The 25,375-nt window shown below is 43.9% G+C and overlaps 1 protein-coding gene across 1 annotated transcript in view; it reads right to left on the minus strand.

Moving 5' to 3' along the window:
• The window catches only part of SMPD3 (sphingomyelin phosphodiesterase 3), an 80,832-nt gene extending 67,493 nt beyond the window's left edge, over nt 1-13,339 (minus strand). The window contains exon 1 of the mRNA XM_039851883.1: nt 13,193-13,339. The gene's annotated coding sequence lies outside the window, so the exon portion shown is untranslated. The remainder of the gene's footprint in view (nt 1-13,192) is intronic.
• Between the last annotated feature and the right edge of the window lie 12,036 nt (nt 13,340-25,375).

Here is a 25,375-nt window from a genome sequence, read left to right on the forward strand (position 1 = left end):
CTTTTTCTTTTGTTTGCATTTACCTGGTATAGCTTTGCCTCCCCTGGAGTTGTTTTATTTTAGGTGAGTCTCTTGTATTAATTTAATCTGGGAAACTTTGTCTTCTAACAAGAAAATGTTAAATGCTTACATTTACTTATCGTCATAACCATGTTGGGTGGCCTCCCACCATCTTGTTTTATGTTTTCTGCATTTCCTTTCTTTTATGACTTTTGAGCCATAGCTGATGATTTCTTTTATATTCTGCAGTGATTTGGAAGGGAGACATCTTGTTTCTCACTCCACTGATCTGCATTCTATTGCCTCTAATGAATGTTTTAATTTGTATCTGTGTTTGGTTTCTAAGCAGCTCTGCTTATCTCAGCCAGGCCCCTCTCATCTCCTTTGGTGGAGCTGACCTCCTGTGCAGAATGGTTTTAAAGGCCCTATGTTGATTTTAATTTGTTTGCTCACTCTGAGAAGGGAGTCCCACATAGCTAGAGCAGGAAAGCTAAGGGCCACTCCCAGGTGGTGCCCTGGTGCTTCCTGTGAGATTGAAGGGATCATCTAGGCCCTAGTCAGCAGGGGTATATGTTTGGTGAAGGTGAGGGACCAGGCAGGAAGTATCATCACCACTGCCTGTGGAAGCTCCAGGAAGAGGTGCCTACTGGCCCTTTGTTGATAAAAGCAACCTGAACGGACTGGTCCCAGCTGGCAGGGATGAGCTCTTTACAGAGGGAGCATCCCAGGGCTGAGGAACCAGAGTGAGTGGGGTGGGAGGTGATGGACTGAGTTGGCCAGGTCCCAGCTCTCGCCTAGACAAGTGGTTCAAGGCCTGTCAGTCTCACGCATGAAACTTCTGGGCACATGAATTATTTTAAAATAAGTTTTTTAAAACTTGTAAATGGAACGTCAGTGAGGGCTCTTTTAGTGCTTCCATTTGTCTACTCTCTGAACCAGGCATTGCTCTAATGTATTGTATATTAAAACTCTCTCTATGGGGCAATTAAAAGCTTTAAATGACTTGTTTAAATCTAAACACTGGCATTTTTTCATTTATGCCAGATAGCTGCTCCTCTGTATTCTTTAACACAGAGGTGCCAGTTCTTGAAAGGTCACTGCCACACCCACAGACAGAGGAGGGCTAAGGCCTAGGAAAGGCTAGTTGAGGCTGGCTTGGGAGAACTTCTGTCCAGGGTCCAAGAAGATCTCTAGAGAGAGACGCAGGCCAGCTAGGGCTTTTCTTTTCTTCCCCCACCCTAGCTTATTGAAATATTATTGACATATAACATATGTAAGTTTAAGGTATATAATATGATGATTTGGTACATGTATATATTGCAGAATGATTACCACAAGGCTTCATCTTCTGGAGGACATGAGAGGCAGGGAGAGGAAGGGCTGGCCTGCCACCAGTGATCCTCTGCCTAAAAGGGCCAAGGCTTTCTGAAGAGTGGCCTCGGGTTAGAAGATCTACTGGTAAGAAGGGGGCAGGGAAATGCATGCAGTGGTAGAATTTTGAGGAGGCCAATCTGGCTTCTGGGAAGGGTGGTAAAACCAAATAGAGACTCAGAAGAGCTAGACCATTGCCATTGGACACCAAAGGCTGACACCAAAGGCTGATCCTCTGGGATCAGCATCTCAGCTGATGCCTTGGAACATTTCAACCAGAATCAAGAAGTAGCATCACCAGAGTCCAGACAGGCAGGTTCCACGGAGGCCTTGGGACAGGCCTGGACACTGGTAATCAAAGTCATCACTCTAACTTCATGCTGCTCCAGGCCCACATGGTAAGGATGGCCACTTCCAAGCACCTGGGGTACCCATCAAGGAAACTGAGGCCCAGAAATGTAGATAGTATAATCCAAGATCACTCGACAGGCCAATTCTAGCTCCCTACAATGTCTCAAAAATATTCTAACCCATTTGCTTAACTCCTTCTATGTGTGTTACTGTAAACCCTCTGACTTAGTTGTTAACATCTGGACCCAACATATGTGAGCGTGTGTGTGTGTGCGTTCATTCTTATAATCCTCCATCAGAGTTAATTACTCCTCTTCTGTGCTTCCAGTACTCCCTGCTCATCCTCACATTATAACTCTTATCTCACTGCATTGGGATTATCTGTCTGTGTTTGCCCTCTTCATAGGAGTGAGTACCTAAGGGCAGGGACTTTGTGTTGTTCTTTGTATAGTATACAATAGGCATACATAAATTTTGTTAAATAAATATTGATGAATTCTCACCAAATGTAGGTTACAATGATTTGGTCCAATTAAATGTGCAATTCTTAATCAAATATCTCAAAATTATGTTCTTCTGAAGGTTAACAACTGAAAAATCGTGCTTTGCTCAGCATACCACACCTATGGGCAGCATGGCTGCTTGGACCACACTGCTTCATGGTGTCCCTTGTGGCAGCATGCTCTAATTGCAGGCAAAGGGTTTCAAGAGTAGGCCTTTCAAATGAAGCATGTAAAGGAAAAACATTTCTGCTGAATGTATGCAATAAGTTTCTGAAAGACACCAGTCTTTGCCTCCTTCATGCTGCTACCTGAAAGCCACAGCTGGACCTGCTCAAACTTGATATGAGATAAGGTTGGCAGAATTTATAAAATCCTAGTTTGGCTCACCTGCTGGGCTACATTATTCCATAGGTGTGAGGAAGCACCTAGAAGAGAACATCATGAGGTGGCCATGTTCATTTGCACATTTCCTAAACCACTTTCCTTGTTCTATTTTAGAATTGATAAACCCCCTAAGGATAAGGACGTGTCTCATTTACTAGGTAAAAGTAACCTGGCTGGTAAAGCTGCTCTGAAGTAACCAGAGCTCTACTTCCTGATGCCCAACCATTCTAAGCATCCACGCCTTTATTATTATTCTGATTTCCTGATTTGATTTTATTCTTCAGAAGTCATCATTTTGCCCTGTTGTGTTCAGTGTGTGCTGTCACACATTAATCATAAGCAGGGTCAATGGCCAGATGAGCCCTTTACATTCCATCACCAAGTGTTTGTCATTTCTCATTAATGATATGTTTATAATCACTAGGGACTTATTGCTGGACAACTCATCAAAATCTGTGTGGTCTTGCCTACCCATGTGTTCATCCTTTCAGAACTGTGGAGGGCATCTGGACCCCTAGCATGATTTTGCAGAGAAAACAGTGTGGCACCATGATCTCTTTCATCTTCTATCATTTTGAACATCGAAACTCTGCTTATCAAGGGACTCTCTCCTATCTGTGAAAGTTACCTCCCTTCTGCTTCACATCCTTCACAGAACTGCAGGTGCCTCTTGGAAGAAGTGCCACATCTGTGTCCCTCTTCTTCCTACCTTTGTTTTCTTTTGTTATTAGGAGCATAGCCATGGAGAAAAATCTGGTGGTCAGCAGTGACTGCAGCCATTAAAAAAGATAGATTTTCCTTCTAACCAGCCTAAGGAGAATGGGGTTCAGTTTCCAGTCTCTGCAGTGTGCAGAGAAATAAGCAGAATGAATTCAAGTTGGCAAGTCCAGAAAAATCCTCTTTTGTGAAACAAACTCTCTGCATGGGAGGGGAGCACTGAATGACAGATACCGCAACCAGAAAGGACTGTGGGATTTGCAATGCCCCTGACTCAGGCTCTCACAGCAGACACCCTGGGAGGCAGCCACTCAGGGGTGTCACTGAGAAATCATAGACCAAAAGATAATACTGCCTGCTTCCCAGAGCACAGGGAAAAGGCCTCAGCCCCAGGGGGCAAGCTTTCTGTCTCCTCCCTCACATAAAAAGCCCTCCTAAGCATTTTGCTTGCATTTGGGCACTGCAGCTGTGCTTGGCATCTGTGCTTCCTGGCAGCCCATACTGCCTGCCATTTGACACAGGAGCAATCCTTGTAGCAGACCCCTGCCCTTCTACTGCCTAGGACTTTTGCGAAGCCCAAAATGAAAGAAAAGGCCGTGCACATTCTTCAAAAAGTGAAGAGCATAGGTAGGAAGGCTGGATTGGGTGCCGTATGGCCATGCCCTCCATGAACTTGGCTTTGGGCCTGCTTAGTGAGCATGCACCACGCTGCAACAAAATGCCCAAATTTAGTGAGATGGCTTTAATTGGGTTCTGATTTCACAATCCTTCCTTTGCCTATGAACTTTTTTGGTTCTCTAACACGTATTAGCCTGACATTCAAGCCTTTCCAAAACCTTCTTTTCAAACATCTATTTCCTACTGAAACCCTCTTTTCAATTTCAGGGTCCCCAGAACACACCATTGGCATTCCCAGCCCTGTTTATTTGATCATAGCTTTTCCCTGCCTTGCTTCCTCTCCCCTCAGAGCCTCTCTGTATTGTACCTACCCTTGAAGACCTAGCAGAAGACCGCTATACAAGCTGACTCACAAATCACCTCACCCTTCAAAATAAAAGTTATTGGGTTCCTGTTGACCTTGAACCAGGGAGGCAGTGATAACAGTGGTTAAGAGCAGGCTCTGCAGTCAGATTGCTTGAGTTGGGGTCCTGGTCTCACTTCTTACTGCCTGTGTGACCTTGGGCAAGTTACTTAAAGATCCTGAGCATTGCTTTCCTCAACTATAAAATAAGGATAATAACAGTAGCTCTTTTGAGCACAATGCCTGGCGCACTGTAAACACCTGATAAAGGAAGATTAGTATTATTCTAAGAATTTTCTTATATGTTGCCATGTAATGGCCATAGCAGCCCAGTAAAAGTAGATATTATTACCCTAGATGAGGAAAATGAAGCATGGAAAGTTTAAAACATTTGCCCAAAGCCATGCATTTGGTGATGAAGCTGAGATTCAGACTCTTATTTGTCTGGTTGGGATCCACAGCTTTCCTACTGCCATAGCCAACCTGCTTTAACTAGGCCTCCTGTAGTTACTTCAGCCCTGGTTCCTTGGTCCAGTGAGTATATGGGCATCTCTCCTCTCCCCAGTCAGACCCTTGATTCCTCCAGAACAAGGTTTTTCAAAATGCTCCCACCCCAGCTAGGCACCATTCAGCATTTGTTGAGTGAACAAAAGAGAAAAAATGAGAAAAATGCATTTCAAGACCAGACCCTATCCTAAAAGAACTTAGTACTGGTACTTAGACCCCTAGAAGCCAGGGGCCTCTCGACAGAACCAGGGGTAAGCCCGCCTTCAGGCTCTACCCCATCTCAACCCACCCACCACCATACTTTGACCCAGCACATCTGACCATGTTGCTCTCCTGCCAAAATACTTCTAGGATGCCCACACTTCTTGTGAGACTAGTCTGAGTGTTTTCTCTAGAATCTAACATGCTCTGTTAACATAAGTCTTCACTGAGCTTGACATATATTTCTTTGGTCTAGAAGGCAAATTTTCAGGAGAAGAAATGGTCAAAGGCAGCAACAATGTGCTCCCTCAGAGCTGTGCAATGAATGGACCCATGACCTGCTCTAGGAGGAGGAGAACTTGGTTCTCCCAGGGCTATGATTTCCAGGTTTATGTCTCTTTATTTTTAAAGCAAAGCTACATGTAAAGTGCTTTAAACACCAAGATCAGAATGTCAGAACTTCAGGATAAACATGATGTAGAATAACGCCCATTTGGCTCATCATTCTCAGGAAAAGAAACTTATATGTTAGTGGGATGGAGATAAGAACATGACAGATTGTGTAGTGTGCCCAGAAATACTCAGATCCTATATTTTGGTGTAGACACACTTAATCAGATGAAACTGTACTTTCAACCTCCTTAGGGACTGAGCAAGAATAGGGAATGGAGTAGTGGAAGTATAAAAACGACCATGGATATTCTGGACAGAAAATTCTCTATTAAAGAACAGAGTTCTCTATTAAAGAACACCTGAAATTTGTTTAGTCGAAGCTACTATTTTTTTAGTGCCTACTATGTACTAGGTGTTTTATTTACATTACTTAACTTAGTCTTCACTACAATCTGCAAGAGAGGTGGTACTGTCTCCATGTTACAGAAAAGAAAACTGAGACTCAGTGTCTTGATCAAGGCCAACGGTGGCAGATGACTCTGACTTCACATATATCAGACTCCTGTCAGGATCTTTCTCCTATAGCATAAGGCTCACACTTTCCTGTGGGACAGATCATGTTACAAGCACCTTCTAGTCATTCTCTTCTTCAACTCATTCGCAGAGGTCAAGACCTGTGCATAATGCAGTTAGCTAACAAGTAAACACATTAAGTGTAAGCTGATGTAAATGGTTTGAAATCTTTTCTCAGTATCTTTATCTGCCAGAAAATTGGGGCCACATCAAGGTAATTCATGAGCTATATTTAGTGTTTTCAATCATGTTTTAATGGATAGTAAATCTTTGCCTGATGTACCTGAAAATTGTCAGCTTGTTCTCCTTCCTGTTGCCCCTATCTTGTAAGCAGATAGGGTCTGGTCTTTTTACAATAATAGCTAAAATTAATTGAGCACTCACTGTGTACCAGTCACTGTTTTAGGTGATTTAACTCATAACTAAGGAGGTAGGTTCTGTTATCATCTTCATTTTCCAGGTGAGGAAACAGAAACGCAGAGAGATTCATTAACGTGCATAAGGTCACACAGCCCAAATGGCAGAGCCAGGATTCATCTCAAGTTGACTGATTACAGAATCTACTTTGCTAAATGCCTGTTTTTAAAGAAAATTTCCTCCTAAATGGGAGTACTCTAGAATAGCACTCCCCAGTAGAAATATAATGTGTTATAAATGCAAGATATATATATAATTAAAAATTTTCTAGTAGGTACATTAAATGAATAAAAATAAACAAATGAAATTAATTTTAATAATATATTTAATTTGACACAATATATCCAAAATATGTCAACCTGTAATCAATATTAATACTATCAATATGCTATTTTATATTTTTATACTAATTTTTCAAGATCTGGTATATATTTTATGCTTACAGCACATCTCAATTCAGACTAGCCACATTTTACGTGTGCAATAGCTACTATATTGGCCAACATAGATATAAATAGGCATTCTCCTTTTCCTATTTCATCTATTATTTGTTTCTATTTCAATTTAAAATTTGAATTTTGCATTAGTGTTGGATCAAAGAAGTCTATGTCAATAGAAACATGCCCTTTAGATAATTTAATGAACAGAGAAGTAGTTTATGACAGTGGAAAGAACAAGCTTTAGGAGTTATGAAACCTGGGGTGTAATCCCCATCTTTGCCACTCACCAGGGTTGTGGTCAGTGGCAACCCTCAACTTCCCTCAGCTTCTTTCCTCATGTTAGAAGAAATGATGGTTTATGATTATTAATGTTCTTTCTATTTCTTAAAAAAACTCTTTCTGCTTACAGCACACACCCTTTTCAGGGTTTTAACATCTGTTTCCACTTTCCATTCAAAATTTCTATATGATAGGACTTATCCCAAGTTGAGTTGTGTTCCCTATGCCCAACTCTGTGCCTGACACATTGCAGGCACAAGAAGAAGTGAAAATTCAGTGCTTCTTTGAGATATCCCTGGGCCTCCCAGTTTTTGCCAGAATAACTATAGCAGCTTTAGCAATTAATTACACTTTTATTTCATTTCTCACATTTACCTAAAATCTTGACAATCTAAGCTTTCTGAAGGGTTATAGCCAGGATTAAAAACCATTTCCTGATCCTGTTAGCAAAGGAGATGGTGCTCAGCTGTAGGCACGGCTGCCTAGAGACCCCCACAAATGGCCTCCCTCTTATTACATGCTGTTCTGATGCTGAGGAGAGTTAATTAATGACTCTAAATAAGAAAACAATCAAATCTGTCTGCGGTCATATGAGTCAGAGCAGACCCAGATGGGGAGCCGAGTCCTTGGCCTCCAAGCGCCCTCGAGAAAAGCAACAGCAGCCTTTGCTCTGTGCGTCAGAGCCCTGCAAATCCCCAACCTAGAAGGGGAAGGAATTACTTAAAATGGATTGGAGACCCAGCTTGATGTGAGGCATTTCTTAAAAGTCCAGGCCCCCTATCTGCATATTATGCAGATTGAGGTCTAGAGAGAGAAGAAAAATCATGAGTCTGTTTCTCTGTACTCTCTTTAGACACCCAAACCTACAGCTACTGAACAGGGAGTTAGGCACAGAGTTCTTGTGTGTCGCAAGATTGTTGCAGTTGGCACTGCCACCCTAGAAGGACTGGAGAGGACTTGTGGCCTGAAGACCATCAAGCTCCAGATCTTCTCACCTTCAGAAGTCCTGCAGCCACATGTGAAGGCAGAATATTGACTGCGATGACATGAGGGCAGGAATGTGATACTTCCCTGAGTTTAGATGAGGCTCACAACAGTGAAAACTTTTATTTTGGTGTCAGAGGCTTTGCTATGAAAATCTGCAAGTGGGAATAGATGGAAGAATCCTCTTAATATCCAAGAGTCCTCAGACTTGGAATAGGATGCTAGCAAATAAAGATAAGCCCTCCTTATTTGGCTCTGTATGTACTCTGTCCAATAATAACAGCCTCCTCACATATTTTTCCATTCTTACAGATTATTAAAACACATTTTGTTGCCATCCAGGTTTGGCTCCCTGTGAAATTGTTCCATTCTGTAAAGAAAACCCTGGGCTACTGGCCATGAGGGTCATTATACTCCCCTTTCCCCTTCTTTTGTAATCAAGTTTGGGTAACAAGCCTTTTGTCAGGATAATATGTAAAGTATATTGTAATAATCTTTCATACATTTGAAAGGACTTTTTTTGTGTGTGGTTTTGTGTCTGAATCTTAGTTGGTCCCCAATTCCATTCCTCTAAAATTTGGTTAGAATCTCATATAGAACAGTCCAATATTTCAATTTTGCTTCTACAATAGATGTAGAGGGAAAAATAGTGGTAAGGAGGAGGCTCTGGAGTTTAAGAGATCTAGGTTGGAATCTAAACTCTGTCCCTTCTGATCTGTATGACCATGGACAAGCCCCTTTCCTCTCAAAGCTTCATTTCCTCATCTTGAGAGTGGTAATAATGATACCACTTAGAAAAATGTGAAGATTAAATAAATACGTTCTTACATTTGAAGAGCCTGACTCAGAAATGTTTTTTCTTATTATTAGCTCATAATTCTTTTAAATAGGGATTGCCAATGGATTCATTCGAAGTAATGCAGTAGAAACCTGTACAGCTCTGTTTCCTCTTATTCCATTTTGTGATGAGCTTTGGGGAAATCCTCACAGAAGCTGTAGTCCTCAGAGCTCGATTATGCTCCAGGCCCTGAAATCCTCCCTTCTTGCTAGTGGGGCTGAGGCCAGTGCTGCAGAACCTTGGACAGCTCCACTCCTTAGCGACAGCTGGCTGCCTAAGGGAGCAGGAGGGGCTCGGAGAGATTTTCCCAGAAAGGCTGTGTTAGTGTAGGGGTTTAGGAATCACATGGGCTGCAGTCTCACTCCTAGCATGCATACCACTTTTGTATGCATGCTCAGATTCTTCAATATGACCAGCCCTCCTGGAAAATTCTGAGGAACCTCTCCTCCTCATAAACTGGTTAAGTCCACCTATCAGATTTACTGAATCTTCAGGCCCTTTCCTTCTCTCTTATAAACTCTAAGGACTTTTTTGAGCCTAAGAAGAACAGAAACACCACCCACATCTTCCTGTTTCTGCTGATATTTAATTTGTTTGGCTTTGGTACAAGGATTAAACATTCTTGATTAACTTCAAGTGAAAGTAATAATGTATGAGCACGAAGAAAGATTTTACATGACAAAGAATTCAGGTAAGAATTAAAAGAAATATAAAATAATGTTATTGCCTGTAGGTGATGTTGAGTGCCATTCTGTAATTAGAATAAGCAGGTGGTTCAATTTATGAGACAATTTAGCTTTTCACTCTCCAATGCAGAACACAACACATATGTAGTCACCTTCTGAACAGGCAAGGAAGATATTAAGTCCTATTTTTATTTTATGATACTGAGTCACGTAGTTCAATGCAAATCACATAGATGCCAAAGTAAGAACAATACCAGGTATTTAAATACCTCCTTTCCTTTGAGGAGCTTGAAAGGTTTTGTGGCTGCCTTCACAGCAACTTCAAAAGAGATACATGTCACCAAGAGGGCATTTAAGACTGAGGTCATCTCATCCATCTCCCCTACTCCCATCATTAGGCCTGGAAGAGCCAGTGTTTGCCAGTTTTGGGATTCAGTAATAACCTCCTGATATCTGTATTTTCTGGGACACATTATCAACTAGGAAAAAAAGGCTTATGTTTGAAAAATATGTTATTGACATGATAAGAAAGGAAGATGAAAGTGGAATAGGAAAAATAAGAAGAAAAATCATAAAGGGAGAAGAAGAAACAGGAAAGATGCTTAAACCTCCCGATCTTGATAAACGTTTTCCATGCATTTGCCTTATAAAGGGATTTGATGCCCACCCCCAGCTGGATGGAAATTTGAACAAAGACCTTTAGGCCCTCTTTAAATATTTCCACATGGATGAGGACAGTGGCAGTCCCATTGCTTGAACTAGCTTGAAGGAACTGCAGACAAGAACATCAACTCAAGACTTCAAAGGCAGACAGAGAGCTCCCAAATAGAAGGATTTGCGGTTTTCACCTAACAATGCTCACACCTACCCTGAGCCTCCACACCGTGAAGTGTTAGTTGCCAAATTTCAGCTTTGTCTAACGTCTTCCCAGCAGAGGTCGCTGTGGATATTGGAAGTGGATACTTATGGAAACCGAGCGAGGCAGGGCTGGGCTGGGTGGTGGCTCCACTGTCTGGTAACTGCTCTTTCAGTGGTTCCACTAGGAAGGAGGTCTCAGGTGGGAGTTATCTCAAAGCCACATATCACCTTTGCCATAAAGGCGCCATGAAACTGATTTCACTTGCTGGGAGTAGGCAGGTCTGGGAGGGCCATTCTCAGCCAATAGGGATATCTACCTATAGTGGTATCTCTATGTCACAGTTGTGCCCTCTCTGTGAGTATACCTGGTATTACTGAGAGGCCACCTGTCACTGGCAAGCAACCCCAGTCCCATGGCCCTTCCAGACATGGAGGCCAAAGTGACAAAATTGCCCTGCTACACAATTTTGTACCTGCATCATAAGGGACTCCGTTGATGGACCCCCCAAACCCCATTTAGCAGTCTGTGGTGGTGGTGGGGGTACAGAATTCTGGTCTTCAGGGCAGTCTGAATATTCTGAGGGATGAGAAGGGAAAGGCTCTGGTGAGGATGTTAGGTTCAGATCTGAGACCCCAGAAGGGCTGAAGAGAGCTCTACATATTTGTGAGGTCCCACTTTCTGGGTCACACTCAAGCATGCAGGCTAGGCTCAAGGTGGCCTGAAGCTACCTCCACCCTGAGGGCAACCACTTGGACCCTAGGTCATTACTGTGGCTTGAGAGTGGAAGGAGCAACTGGTCTGCCCCCATCCCCACCCACAACATCCAAGACCAGCAGTAAGTGGTTCCTCTTCTTACACACACACAGCCAGATATACAAGCTCACCATGGCATATATATGAACACTGGAGCATACAGTGGCACATTCACATTCACACTCTGACCCATGCAAACACTATCACTCATGCAAACACACTGTGACAATACAAACACACTCAAACCCAGGAACCAAATTTGACCCATCATTACTAATGCAAGGGGAGGTTTGGGGGGGACAGGGAAGTCCAATCAGAATGCCCCTCCGGACCTTGGCCCACTCAGGCCTCCTGAACTCTGGGCTCCAACGGCGAGGCGGAGTCACCTGCCTGTCCACATCCTCGTGGTCACAGGTCTTGAACACTCCCCAGAAGGGACCTGGTTACCATCGCACACACTGAATCTTGGGTGCTGGGCTGGCGGGAGATGGGGGGTTGTGCGGGGAAGAAGAGTGCGGGGCTAGTGCCCTGCTCGGGCGCAGTCGCCACCTCTCTTGGGATTTTCCATCCCCGGCTCGCGCTGGCCCGCGAGGAGCGGGCGCGCTTTGTTTCTCGCCCGGCATCTGGCACGTTTCTGCGAAAGCTCCCAGTGCCTCGCCCGAAGCCGCCGCCCCCCCTCTCCTGGCCGCGCCCCCCGCTCAGCCCCTGGCGCAGGCCCGCCAGTGCAGTGACCGCCGCTTTGTCCTCGCGTGGATGCTGGGGCGGAGGCGAAAGCCTCACACCTGGACTTGTCGCCGCTTGCCTGAGATGCAGATCTCGGCGACCGGATCTGGGGTGCACAGGAATGGAGCAGCCCCGAGGGTCTGTGGGAGCGGGGGGCGGGGGGCGTCTGCCCAGAGCTTCAGAGTGTTTGAGAAGGGACCCGCCCCACACGTGCCCACCCAGGTCTGGCTCCCCCCCTGCGGTGTAAGAGCCCGGTCCCCGGGGCGAGGCGGGCCAGGAAGGGTTGTCCCGACTTATGGCCCTGGCTTGGATCCAGGTAAAGAAGGTTTAGGAGATAAGGCCTGAGAGGGGAGGGGTCCCTCAATCCCTCTTACTTTCCCCTACTGCACACGCTACCCCCAGGGCATTCCGACCTTAGGCGTGGAACCCGAGCGCAGAGGAAGGACCCCAATAATCCGTCAGTGCTTTCCTGTACCAGTGACTCCAAGCAAGGTGGGGAGGGTCTCCCTGCTTTTGCCTCTCACATCCCAATCCTCCCCGCCGCCACACACACACAATAACCTAGGCGGGTCCAAGTGGGAGGGGAGAGAGTACCCTGTCTCCATATACATCCTGTTCCTCCTCTTCACAAAACCCTAGGTTTCGGGAGAAGGGTGGGCACGGGAAGGGTGGTCCTGATATCCTAAACAGCCCTTCCTCAATAACCCCAGGAGGTTCTGAACAGAGGAGGAGTCCTGCAGTCTCATCCATTACATCCAGACCCCCTTTGTAATCTCAAGCAGCCAAGGTATTACGGGGAAGGGTCTGCCTGCCTCCGAAGCTTTCATCCCAGAATACTCCCTCCCATTCTCAATAATTCAAGCAGCCTCGACTTCAGGCACGGGGGAAGGGAGGCTCCAAGCTCTCAATGCCCTCTCAGGAGAGACGGGCCGTGGGGTGGGGGGGGCGGGGAGGTCCCCCAGCCCTCGTCCCTCACATTCAAGAGCCCCCTTCACCATAATACAAAAACTAAACCAAGCTGCTGGGACCTCAGGCGTTTGACCATAAGGAGGCCCGTGAGGAGTCAGTCAGCAGCTCTCCGGGACAGATGGTCTTGAGAGCAGTGAGGAGAGGTCCCAACAACTCCCCAGGCCCTTGACGCCTCAGATCGTCCCCTCCCCAATAAAACAAAAGCGAATTCAGCAGCACCGACCTCAGAGAGGCGAGAGGGCAGTCAGCGCCCGGCAGCTTATCCAGCTCCTCGTCGGGGATCCTCACGGCCCCAGCTTTCCGATGGTTGCTCCCGCGGCGGCGACGGCGGCGGCGGCGACTGCGGCTCCCGCGTCCGAAGCCTCCCTAGGACTCAGCACCTGGAGCGGCGAACAGCTCCGCGCCTCATTCCGCTGACCCCGCCTCATTCCTCTGACCCCGCCTCCTCTGCGCCGTCGTAGCCAATGGCGACCCGGGTCCCGCCCAGAAGGCCGCCTACTGGGGGCGCCTTCCCCTCACCCTTCAGCCCCGCCCGCGTGTTCCTTGGTCTAGTTGTCAAGACCACATCCCCCAGAGACCGCCGTCGTTTTCGCACAGCCTTCTGGAATTTGTAGTCCTTCAAGGACGTGAAGTGGGCTCACGCTGTGGGGAAGTAACCAGAGATGGACTGCATTTTCCAGAGTGCTTTGAAGGAATCGAGTCGCTGAGGAGGGCGGGAAGACTGTTTCCATGGCGAAGGCGGATGGTTGGAGATGGCTGACGGAGAAATGGGGCAGGCTGCGGGACCCTCAAAGGATCGTGCATGACTTCGGGCAGCCTCTTGGGAGGCCGTTTCGACTCTTTTTTTCCTCTTTGGTCCCCATCTCAGGACTCTAGGCCTCAGTTTTCCTATCTGAGAAGAGGGCGTGGAGCACTGCCCCGCCCACACTCCGCAGTGTTGGGGCAAACCCAGGGCGAGCCGCTTTGGTTTGCTCTACAAAGGTGAGAGAGGACGGAGAAGACCTTCCCGTCACATTCTGAACTTTATCCCTTTGTTTTTGTCTCTATCTTGTCGTACAGGAGCGCTTTACTTTTGGTCATAATCTCTGGGCCATGAAGGCCCTCCTATCCCGTCTTCCCCGCAGGTCCTGGCCTCCTTCACACCACCCTCGGATACCGCAGCATCTCCCCCAGCGTAGCCAGAGGGCGCTTCTCCTGCTTAAAACCCTCCACAGGCTTCCCATTGCCTCAGGCATTATGCCCACACTCCTCAACATCGTTCGAAAAGCCCTTTAAGATCTGGACTCTACCTTCTTGCAACACTCTGAACTTCTTTGGAAGCTGGAAAGGCTTAAGCACCTGCTTTCTCTCACTCAGTTGGGTCCCTCCTCTCTGCATTCAGCTAACTCTTCACACTCTTCAAGCCTCAGCCTAGACGCTGCCTCGTGCACGAAGACTTTCTAGATGCCTGGCTTCATATTAGGTTATCCCACCTTGTGTTTGAGCAGCACTCTCTACTTTCCCTATTCTACTTGAGTGTTTATGTATCCATCTTCTTTCCACATTAGATTATAAGATCCACAGAGCAGGGGCCATGCCTATACTATTCATACTTACAGTCCAATGCCTATAGTGTCTCTCACATATTAGGTACTCAATCGATATTTGTTGAATTGAAAATGAATTGAACTTTAATTGAATTTCACTCAAACCTCCATAATCTTGATTTCCTAAGTTTGAGTGTTTCCCAATGCTGGAAGTGTTGAGGGATGCCACCCCCTTAAAGAAATGTTTATGTTGTTCATACACTGGATTGGAATTTTGCATGACTGCTTTGAGAACTCTTCCAATCCTATGACATTAGGGATTGATAGAGTCATGCCTGTTATTTTTTGGAAGTTCTATGAGTTCTTCCCTAAATGTCATCAGTTCTTCATGTTCCTCTATTTTTGTTGTTGGCCCTTCTTCTTCTGTGCCTAAATGCCCTACCTCCCACTCCCTTTCTGGGAAACATCTTCCTGTGAAGTAAAGACAGTCTGTGATTCTTGCCCTGTCTTTCAGCCCTCTGCTCAGCTTCATAGAGCACTCCCACCTTGCTAGGTAGCATCTTTTCTGAATCTTTCTTCGCTCAGGGCCCTGGTGTTGGCCAGATGGTCCAATTAATCTCACACATGCTTCATATGTCACTCTATCCAGACATTTTGGATGTATTTCAGCTAAAGCGTTCTTGGGAGAATGCCTTAATATATGGGAATAATTAATTTGTAGCCAAGGAAGTAATCAGGAGACTATTACCCTGAACCTGATTCAAACCAAAAAGACAACCTGAGCAAAAGTAACTCAGTCATCCCTGAGTTGATGACATCTAGGGAGGGTAGGCTAAGATGGAGCAATGAGTAAAATGGATTGCATTTAAGGAAGAACTAACAACTTCTAAGAGGCACAGCAAAGGGGCTTTGATTCTGGCTCAACTATGAAGGAAGACCATTGGAGCTGGGTGAACAGATGGGGCCTTATTACTGAAGATGAGAAAACTTTAAGGAGGCAAGAAAGAATGGCATTTGTGCTGAAGCCGAGTGCCTGATTCTGTGGTTGCTATAAGAGCAAAGGCTTTTGGAAAAGCCAGTAGGAGGACTACATCACAGGGTGGGCATCAGCAGACGGCCTGGAACCGCAGCTGAAACTCTGGAGGTCAGTTTAGCCCTTCAGTAGTAGTGCTAGTTTTCAGAAGTTTCCTCCTCTTACAAATAGGCGGAAAATCAAGGTTCCATGAGTCTCCCAGAAAGCAGGGACTAAAATAGCATCTGCTCAGCCAAGTAGAGTCAGGAAATGTGGGTTCTCTTTCTAACTTTGCCTTTGACTAGGTGTGTGATCCTGGGCTGGACCTGTTTCTTCAGTTGTTAAATGCTATTTATTGGTGTTAGGGAGTAGCTAGTAATGTGCAGGTGGGGGAATTCAAACCCATTTACTGGCTATGTGGCCTTGCACAACCTTTTTGGATCTGCAGTTTGCTTATTTAAAAATGTTGTAATGGATAAATGTGGTGCCTTACATAAAACACTTCATAAGTATCAAGCACTTGGCAAATATAACTCTGTTTTCACATTTTTCATCTTGGATTATCGGAAATTGCTTTGACTGTGAATAAACAGGCAAGAGGTAATGTCCTGAGTAATCTGGGTTCATATCACCATTGTCTTATAAGTGCTATGATTTTGGTCAGGTGTATGCTCAATATATTTGTTTTTTATCTCTTAGGGATGCTTTAGAGCAGAGAACCCTAAGAATGAAATTTTAGATGCTTAGAAGCTAGAGTTGCGAAGGATTTCAGGGGAACATTGAGCTAGGTTCCTACCTTGTTAGAGGGAAGAAAAGGTCTCAGTGAAGTTCCATAGCTCTTCTAATTAAGTGATGAACGTATTAAGCAGAATACTGAATCTCAGACATGCGGTTGGAGTGATTGACCAGGGATGGGTCCCAAAGAATCTAGTATACTAGGCTGAAGAATATAACTTTATTCTAAAGATAATGAAGATTTTTAAGGAGATGTGTATTTTGAAAAGGTCTAGGGCCTGTGTGGAGAATGGCCTGGAGAAGATGAGGCTGGGATATAGGTCAGAAGCTACTCCAGTGATCCAGAACCACATCTATGAAGATGGAAAAGAGGGGGTGGATCTGAGATGTATTAAAGAGGTAAATATTCAGAGGACTTTGGGAGTGATGAGCTGAGGGGGTGGAGGAGTGGTGAGTCAAGGATGATGCCCAGGTGTCTGCCTTAGGAAGCTAGATGGATGGTTGGTGGTGCTTTTTCTTAGATGTGGAATAGTAAAGAAGCAGGTTTAGACAGAAGAGGAGATGAGTTTGAAGTGAATGGGAGACATCCAGGTGAGATGTCCAGTAGGTGATTTGGAGCTTATCTTGGGAAAAATGCCTTAATGTATGGGAATAGTTAATTCATGGACAAAGAAGAAGTAACTAGGGGAACTATTACCCCGAACCTAATTCAAACCAAAAAGACAGAGCCTGAGAACCTGTCATCTTTGAGAGCTCTGATGTGAAGAAAGTCTTAAGTTATCACATTATCAAAATATACAGCATAACTGAAGCTGGGAATGGATGAAATCCTTTAGTAGAGACAGTCAAAGAGAAGACCAGACTCCATTGGGAAATACCAGCATATATGGGACAGGCAGAGGAAGAGGAGCCCAGAAGGAAAAACAAAAAGAAAAGTCAGAAGGATAAGAGAAAAACCAAAGAAGCCAAATGGAGGGCGTGAGGTGACATGGTGCAGAATGATCAAGTAAGCCGAGGTCTGAACAAGTGAACACCAAACTTAGTGACAAAGAGAGGTCACTGATAACCTGGGAGAGTAGATTAGGTAGAGTAGCAGGAGCAGAAGTCTGAGTACATGGGAAGTGGATGTAAATAACTCTTGGGAATCGTTTTGAAGAGGAGGAGGGAGAAAACCAGAAAGGATGTAAAGTTGAAAGACAATTTTTTTAAGTTTTAAATTGGGAAAGATAGGACATTTAAAAATGCTGATGGGGAAGAGTTAGTAGAGAGACAGTTGATAAGGAAAGAGGGATTGAAAGATAGAGTGAAGTCAGCAAGAAGGTGAGAGGTGGTGGAGTTCAGAGTCAGTCTCAGGCAGGAGGGAGGCCCACTTTTCTTATAAGATTAGTGGAGGAGAAAGAAAGGAGGAGTTGGAGATGTAGGTAGGTCCGTAGGTTGGTAGGTTGGTGGGAAGCTTGGAAAAAGAGGAAAATATTCAAAATGGCTCCTGGAAAAAAGGAGGGAAAGCTAATAGCAACTCACAGAGCCTGAAAGGCAGTGGTGAGAGCCTACTTTGGTTGGAGGCCGTAGGTTTGTGGAGGCACATGTATTAGTCATTCTCCCAAGATAATCTGTGTGCTTGTGGGCTTTTTTCATCATCTCATCATCCTTGAGATAGGTTACTGGTGAGGCCGATTCAGGGTTGGGCTTTGTTGGACAAGGGAGATAAGAAAGCAAGGAAGTTGTAGACGCTGACTAGAAGTGGTGGTCCACAAGAGCAAGGAGGTGAAGCTAGGATGGAATGAACAGATGGGAGGGGCAGTGTTCTCAGTGGAGTAAGGATAGACATGATAGGTGGGCAGGAAGAGCAGGGAGAGGAGGCAAGGCGGTTCAGAGGTAGAAGAGCTCTGTGCAGGGGTGGGGCAGGATGGCTGGAGCGGACAGAGGAAGACATGTGATTGAAAGGCAGATTCGTTGGATGGGTCATTGGCAAGTCTCCCCCAAACATGGGTGCTTTGAAGGAGAGAAGGAACCCTGGTAGCCCTGTGCCAAACTGTACAGTGAGTGGGAAGTTAACAGATGATAGCAAAGAAGAGCAATAGGGTGCAGATCTCTCTAACATATGAGTGTCACAGAAATCAAGATATTGGGGAGCTAAGAAGAAGCCCTCTTGCTCAAGCATGAAGGGTAAGGAGAAAAAGAACCAATGAGTTTTCTCATACATTTTCACTGAAGTATTGTCTCAATGTCATCTGCACATGATCAGTTTTATACATACCTAAAAGGCAGAATGTTTAGGAATAAAATTAACCAACCAACCAAACAAACAAAAAATAACAATTCCACATTTCACAGTGAAGTTGTATGAACCAAGTTCAAGGGTAGTGATTCTTGCAATTTATATTTTAGTACGCTTTGTAGATTTAAGTTTGTGCATATCATCTAGAGAGTGTGTTTAAGAATTTTGCAAATTTCATTTCTTAGCAACGATTTGTTTTCTCAGTTTAGAACATAAATTAGAGAACGTGTGTTGATTTTTTTTCAAATGTAGATCTTAGAGCTTAATTCATGCCTTTTGAAATGCCATGAATTTGAAATGCAGCCATTTTCCTTTATGCATCCTTGAAAAGGATTACAAGAATTTTATTATTTTTTAGATAATCTTGCCAGCACATACAGACTTCCCACAAGGGTCTCCTATCAGCAATGTTGGATTGTGAGTGATGCTGCAGTGTTGTGCATGAGATATTTAAGACAAGTCAAATAAGCAGCCAAACAGCAGCACAGTTTACAATTATGGAACTTGATATAGAATACGAAATGTGCATCTAAATGTTAATTGAGAAAAGCGAGCCCCATAATTGCTTTAAAAAAAAGATAAAATCAGTTAATTGCTTTGAGCAATCTCTGTCTTAAAAAAAAAAAAAGCCAGTGTTATTTAAAAATATTTTTATGCGGTTGATAAATCTTCGTAATCTTGAAATAGGCCTGCTATTCCAGCCCCTTGAAACAGTGGGTGCTCAGAAAATATTTTGTGAGTCAATTCATGAATGTTATGTTAATCTGTCCGTGTTTAAAATTCTCCCTTTCATCTTAAACTTTCATAAGATATTCTTATAAAAGGAATGATTCTTTTTAAACGTAAATCAGACCATCTCATACCTCTGCTCGAACCTCTCAAGTGGCTTCTTTGTCTCATTGAGAGCAAACCCTAAAGTCCTCATTATAGCCTATAGGGCCATCTACACTCAATCCTGTAGCCTCTCTGCCGTATCTCCTAGATCCATTCATGTACATTGACCTTCATGCTGTTCTTTGATTGCATCAAGTACTCTCTGGCCTCAGGGCCTTTGTACTTACTGTTCCCTTTGCTTGGAAGCTCTTTCCCTAGATATCCTCATGAACATTTCATATAAAATGGCAGCCTTTCCTCTCCTAGCATTCTCTATCCCTCTTTCCTGCTTTTTTCCCTCAATAACACTTATTACCATCTGAAATATTATACATTTTTTAGTCTGTTTATTGTCTGTCTCTCTCCCACTCTCACTCCTCCGGTAACTCGCTGGAATAAACTCTCCATTAGGGTAGAGACTTTGCCTATTTTGTTTACTGCTGTACTCACAGATTGTGGCATAGTACCTGATACATAACAGGTACTCAGTAAAACATGTTGAATGAATAAGAATAACACATCATCCCTAGTATGTGAGCCTAACATCCATTTTTTTTATTTTTCCACATTACAATCCTCATGTAGGACACATATGTATATAACTTTATATTCTGTATATTCTGAAAAATCATAGTTTAGATATAATTTTGAGTTCTGCTTTTTTTTTTTCAATGTAACATGTGGTCATGTGGTGAGCATTTTCCCTTGCTAAGATTGAATTCATTTGTTCAATTGTTCATTCACTCACTTGTTCAATTGTTCATTCACTCACTTATTCAATGAATGTTTAATGAGGCATTTCTATGTTCCAGACAGTACTGGGTCTATAGTGGTAAACAGGACACAGGACTTGCCCTCGAAATTCTTTATAAACATTATCTGTAATTATTGCCTAATATACATTGAATACCATACTATACTTAACCTCTCCCTTATTTAGGACTTTTTGTTTATTATTTAAAATGATGTAATGAATACATCCAAGTTTATAGCAATTACCCTTTACAAAATATTCTTTAAGATAAATTCCCAAGTGAACAGTTATTGGGTTGAAGGATTGAACATGATTTGGGTTTTTTTTAATACCATCTGCCACATTGATTTCAAAAAGGGTGGTACCCATTTTACTCAGTTGCCAGCAAGAATGTTCCAGCTTCATTTCAGCCTCTCTAGCATTGGATATTGCTTTCGGTTTTGGCTAAAGTATAAAATGATCTTTCCTTTTATTTTTGCATATAATTGGTATCTAGTAAGAGTGTACATTATTTGTTTTCTTCTTTTGTCATTGGTTAGTTCATTAGATCCTTAGGAGGCTCTTGGAGGGCCATTGTCCTACCTGGTAGATCATGCCTGATATTTAGAACAAACACATTGGAGGCTTATAGCATCTTAGAGTTGGAAGAGACTGCATTCATCATCTAGTTCATCATTTAGTTAAAATTTCTGATAGATTGCTTTCTAGCCTCTGCTTGCATATCCCTGGCAATGGGGACCTCACCACCTCATGGAAGCCTGTCTTGTTTTTGCCCTGCTTTACAGATATTGAACCAGCTTCTGGTCCCTGTGACCCCTATGTAGCCCCAGTTCTGCCTTCTGAAGCAGAGGAAACCATGCACCAGATGTTTCAGAACCTCCCTACCTTGTCTGCCCATCTCTGCAAATATGCAACCAGACTAGAATGGTCAACCCCAGGTAAGTCTGGCAGGCCCAGAGGCCAAGACACTGTTCTATCCACAAGTCCCTGCAGTGGCCATGTCAGCAGCCTCTTCAGTTGGGTTCATATAAAGCTTAAGGTCAGCTGAAATTCTAAGACCTTTATGTGGACCTGCAGCCAAACTTAGTTCCTCTCATCCCACACTTCTGCAGATGATCTTTTTAAACCTGAAAACAAGACTTTGCTTTTCTCCCTATTTTATTTCAGTGTGTTGGTAGAGAAACTGCCCTGGTCACACTCCTGCTATCTAAAATGGGGATAATAAGAGTCATTCTGATAACTTCATGTGTTGGTGTGATGATCAAATGAGATGAAGAGTTGGACATTTGTCACTTATTTTGGTTGTCTGGCAGCTGAACCGCCTTCCTGTGCTTGAGGAACTCCATGCCTCGTAAGGTGAAACCATGTTCCTTTTCAGTTAGGGTGTGGGCATTGACCTGAGGCTCAGGCTTCTCCAGTTAGACAAGCTCCATCCTCCATGCCACTCCTTGCCAATTTTGAATTGGAAGCCAGTGACAGCAAAGGAGCAAGGTCTGTTTTGCAACCCTTTTAGTGCTTTGATGGGTACAATCTCAGTTTCCAGTGGCAGCAGTTTTATGGACAACATCTCCAATGAAGGTGTCTGTGGCATAGGTGGCAGGGACGGTTTGCCTGACTCAGTGGTCACAATGATATCTTCTTAGACCACTGCTGAGTTGGAGTTTAGAGCACTGTTCTTGACTGTGTGCTTCCAAGCCTATTTTTCTACCTTCCTGGAATTTTGTGAGTTACTTATTATCTTTTCATTTATGTCCTTTGCTGTGCATATCAGCCAAAGTTAGTTACTTTTGCTTACAACTAAAAATTCTAACCAATACATGCAGGATATGAAAAGTGAATTGAAAAGTGCTAAGCACCACACACATACAAAATGTTATTGTTAGGAATTTTGATTCTTAAGTAGTGGGTGTGAGGGGCATAGGGGGAGATAGGTCTTAGCTCTATACCAGGTAAGAATTCAGACAGGTATAGGCATGCCTAGAAAGCTGGCTGGTAGGAAGGTATAATGGCAGGAACTTGTATGCTGGACATTGGCTTGACAGTTAAAAGCTAACCACTGACCCTAAGGTAGTTACGTGTGGGGATGGCAGCTGCCAGAGGGCTTGCTGGGCACATATAAATAGATTGGCTGCTTACCCCTTCTACCCTTGGACCATTACCAACAGCCAGGGCCAGGAGATGAGGCTAGTCTGTACAGCAGTTCACCTGGGACTGTACAGCTGCCCCTTGGGGTGATCTCACTGGAGTGGAAGAGGAAACCTGTTTGGATATGCCCCCAACCCCTGGAACCACAACAGGGATTATGAGTAGGTTAGTATTCCATCTTGTGCTACCTTCAGGCTCCTTCGTCCCACTGACTTGACTCTCCAACCCAGCCTGGCTGTGCCTCCAGAGTCCTGTCTCACAGGCTGCCATCTGAGTTTATTTGCCCTGGGTGTCCCAGAATAGGAATGCGACTGTCACTGCTGCTCTGGTCAGTAATGGGCCCTTGGGAACTTTGTGACATTGAGCACAGCCTCTCTGGGAACTTCCGATCTTGAATCCCAGATGGCCAGATCAGCCTTGCTGGGTGTGTGTATGGGAGCAGTGCTTCTGCCTTAGGGATTTCCTTATCCGAGTGTACACTGAACACTGCTGCTAGCCTGATGCCTGCCTTTGCCCAGTACCCTGGTGCACCTCCAGAAAAGACCAATATCACAATATACACAAATCAGCCAGGGGTTATATATTGGGCCCTGACCATGGTCATGTCAGATATGTGATAGCATCATTCAGAGGGTTCCTTGTAGGGACCTGTGGGTTCTATTCCCACCATAGCCATGGAGTTTTGTGATATTGAGATCACAACTACCAATTGTAATCCCCTTGCCAAATGTGACTGGATATAATATTGTTTCGAAATCAAACCAAATCAAATCAAATCCATTGTAAAAACAGCATAGATTATAAGTTCTTAAATGTTATCATCTGTTAGATAGCCTTTTAATGTCTAAATTACTCTGTCAGGGAGTACCCTAACACTTTACATGCTTCCTCTTATTTAATATTCACCACAATCCCATGATCTAAGTACCATTATAATTCTCACTTTACAGGCAGAAAAACTGAGACCCATAGAGGTTACAGAACTAGCCCAAGGTCACACAGCAAGTAAGTGGCCGAGCTGGGTGGGTCATCCACCCCAGAGCCTGAGAACTGCTTTTCCCCCAGCCCGTTCCACTGTGGGGCAGCTCTGGCTGTTGAAGTGTTTTCCCTCACATGGAGCTAAAATCTGGGTCTCCCTAAGACGGAGTCATTCCCGTTGCTGCTCATCTCCATAGCCTGGTCTCCCAGTCTTCCAGCTCAGTTCTCTACTCCATGCTTGGGGACACTTTAGCTTCTTCCTCTCGGAACATCTGAACCATTTTTTATCAGCTAAGTCCTTAGGATCATCACTGCAGGAAGGTCTCTAAGTACCTTCTCCAAAGGTACTGGCATCCAGTCTGTCCCACTCCTGGCAGGATTTTGTCAAGAAATAGTTGCCCTGGTCATTAGCTTTAGAAGGGACTTGGTAGAAAGTTCTACTTCTCTAAGAAAAATGGCAGGAAAACAGTCAAAACAGCAGAAATGGTATTAATACTATGCTAAGAATTGTCTTGCTGCATGGGAATCTTCCATCTCGACTGGAATACAGGCTTTGTGAGGGCAGGAATTTTTGCTGTATCCCCAGTGCCTAGAATGGTGTTGGGAACAGTAAATATTCAAATATTTATTGAATTAATTACTAGTACAGTTCAACATCTGGTGTCACTTCCTCAAGTTATTAAGGTGTTTTGGAGAGTAATGTGATCTCCCAAGGCCATGACTTTGAATTTTGTTTTCCATTACCTCATCAGCAGTTTTTCTAGTTTTGTTGTGATTTTGATTCATAAAAAGATAACCTTAACCATTTGCCAAGTACATTGGTTAAATAACTGCCTCGAAAGCAATTTCATTTGCTTTTGTAAACCTAAGTATAAACTGGAATTTGATTCAGCTCGATAAAGGAATTATTGGATTTCTAGTCTTTAGTCCTATGGAAAACTATTCTGTGACTTTCTGCTTTGAATTTTGAGCTTGAATTCAAAATGTAAAATCATCAGGAACAGCTAAATGAGAGGCATGTTAGTCTTTACATTTAAATTTTTTTTATATACAAATAATATATGCTCATTGTTGGAAATGGGAAAATATAGGTAAGCAAAATGATGAAAATCAAAACCACTTTTATTCCTACCACTTGGAGGTGGTCACCACTACCATTTTACTATTTATATCAAATACTGAAATTAGCTAACGTGGTGATTGATTCAGAGAAGTAACTATATTTTTCTGATGAGAAAGTAAACATAAGAGATCTAGTTCCCAGCCCAGGTCAACCTGTGCTAAGAGGAGCCCATGGATTTGAGTCTAGTAAGGCACAGGTAGCAGAGGTAAATGGATGGGGTCACCTCCAGTTCAGATGTCAGAATTTGACCTTGGAGGGTGACTCCAGAAGTTGCAGGAGGTTAGAATGGTAAGTGAGTAAGGAAAACAACTTTGACCTGGCTAAACATCCCAGATTTGATATACAGTAAATTTCCTAGAAACAGAAGTGTCTTTTCCTAAGAATTGAAGGCGAGGTAATCTTGGAAGAGTCTGCCCCAGGATGACTCGCAAATCAGAAAGACAGAATATGCAAGCAACGCTCTGGGGCCAGCCCTTGTGCTCACTGTGTAATTGGCTGGTTTGTCTTAAACTGGTTCTCTTCTATGCCGATTTCCTAGGGAGGGACCATGTCACTTCTGGTTCATGACTCACTGAAGGAAAAGGTGGAGATCTGTGAGAATTGGACCTGAGGTCATGCCTTGGTCATCTCAGCATCTTCAAGCTGCCTTGTATGGGATTCCTGGGAAGTCTGGATCATGAATAAAAGACTCATATTTTTCTTTAAATTTAATGCAAGTTTTGCATTCTTCTTCATAATATTTGTCTTAATATTAAAATAATATTTTAAAAATCTTTTAGCGAAGTTGATATACAAGGGTGCTAGGGTATAGGAATTTTTTTGTAAATGTTGGTTGAATGAATGAATATTGTTCATCCTAACGTTCAGGATGCTCTTGCTCAGGTTGTGGCAAGTCTGAAAAGGCATGATGGGACCACTGGACTGGGAGATAAAGAAATTAATACTCTCTGGGCACCACCTTCATGCCAAATAAGGTGCCAGG

This window comes from Pteropus medius, unplaced genomic scaffold (assembly GCF_902729225.1).
Source record: "Pteropus medius unplaced genomic scaffold, Ma_sr-lr_union100, whole genome shotgun sequence".
Lineage (NCBI taxonomy): Eukaryota > Metazoa > Chordata > Mammalia > Chiroptera > Pteropodidae > Pteropus > Pteropus medius.